We start from the raw sequence: 2,036 nt of genomic DNA on the forward strand, positions 1-2,036 counted from the left end.
AAACTGGGCTTGGGAACCTATCAACTGTATCATCACCCTTTCCTATGCAAAGTTATGACTGTATTAGATGAGAGAGCACCTTTGCTTTCAGTCATATAATGAAATTTTTTCTTTCTAGTCTTATTTCTAATGAATAAAACCTTTTTGTTATATAATGAAACACTATTCTGAAGTATGTAAAACTTTGTCTTAAGCAGATCTTCTTTTCCTTACCTAAATTTCTCCTGAGTCCTAGCCTTTAAAAATGTTTGCTGAATGAATTAATATTTTGCCTTATACTGTTATTTGTGTTCATGTACTGTTATTTGTGTCTCCTGCTAACCTGCAAACTCCTTGAAAAAAGATATTACAGTATTTTGATTAAGAACACAGACTTTGGGGCCAGGCTACCTAGGTTCAAATCTCAGTTTCCTCACTTACCAGATCTGCCACCTTGCTCGAGTTCCTTAACCACACTGTGCTTTGGTGTCTTCCTCTATAAAATGCTGATGATAATAGCCATCTGTCTTTTAGGGTGGTTTAGAGCAGTTTCTGACACAGTAAGAGCTATATAAGTGTTTGCTATTAGCATCATTCATTTTTTAATTACCCCTAGCATTATGCAACTTGTTTGCACATAGTGCAAAATTAATAGATAATTTTTGTAATGAATGATACTCCTCAAGTTTAGCCTTTATCTTGTTTGTTGTATAATTAATTAAATATTAATTGAAACCAAAGAAGTGCTGAAGTAGAAGTGGGAGATACTTCTAAGGTCTAATAGGCTCACTTGAAACTCAGTGGTAATATCAAGACTGTATCAATTTTTAGAAAAGTAGTTTTTCTGACATGAACCATTTGTATGTACCTATATAATTATTTCAAAATTACTGCTTTGCTCCTTGAGATATAATCTCCAACCTATTTTGTCTGTGTTCAAAAGCAGCAAAAATTTTTAAATCTATGCAGGGAAATTGGCATTTACTATTGGTTTAATATTTTTGTTAGATTTGTGTTCCTCCTCCCCTTCAATATCACATTAGCACTATTTCACAATTCATTCGTCTCAGAAACACATCTATTTTTCCAATTAATGTAAGTTGTATCTAAGAAATACACGTTTTTTTCCTTTACTAAGAAAAAATGTTCTTAGTAAACATTTTTTTTGTGTATGTGAAGCATCATATTGCACTAAACTAGGGAAGTAAAGCACATTTGAGAAGCCACGTAATACTGTTAGCCAGTCTGCTTCCATTAAAGTGCAGCAGGCATCTATAATAAAATTTATTGATGCCAGTGATTCTCAAACCTGATTGATTATCAGAATCATCTGGAGCGCTTTCAAAAACTATTAACAAACAATTCTATTTCAGACCTATGAATACATATTTCAGGGGAGAAAAGGGGGAGGATATAGATCTGTATTTTGAAAAGTTCCCCAGGTTTCCCTGGGAAGTGATATGAACAATCAAGTTTGAGAATAGATGAATCATGTTACCACTGGGAAGAGGTTTGTTGTAAGTAGTAACCAAGCGATTTAAATGGTTCTTAAGCATCTGCTAGAGGGAATAACTGTAATTATGAATATCTAATGTCTGTTAGATTTTGCTACTCTTTCACCCACTTGAGGAAAAGACACAAACCAAAAAAGTAAGATACCGTCTTTTTTATTTTTGTTCTTGAAAAATGCTACCCTTAAAATATATTTACTTCCCGCACTTATAAGCTATTTCTTACCCTGAACTCCTCAGTAAGCACTGAGTAGACAACATAGGAGCTTCTTCTCTTTCTTTCTTCCTTCTGTCAACTGTTTCTCTTTTCTCTTTATCTTTCCCTTCCTTTCTTCTTTCCTGTAGTTGGATGATTTATAACACTTTAGAAAATGTTCCTGACTGGAAGAGGGCAATCTGAATGAACTCTTACTTGTCTTGGGAGTGGAAGGAAAGAAGATTCTAGTTGTGGACCCTGACTTCCAGGAGGACTTCCATCTTCTCCTCAGTGCCCCACTCTTCCCTTAGTGTCCAGACTAGAGTGGGGCGGGGAAGTAGAAAAGGGAG

Source organism: Propithecus coquereli, unplaced genomic scaffold, assembly GCF_000956105.1.
Source record: "Propithecus coquereli isolate 6110/MARCELLA unplaced genomic scaffold, Pcoq_1.0 Scaffold216, whole genome shotgun sequence".
Classification (NCBI taxonomy): Eukaryota; Metazoa; Chordata; class Mammalia; order Primates; family Indriidae; genus Propithecus; species Propithecus coquereli.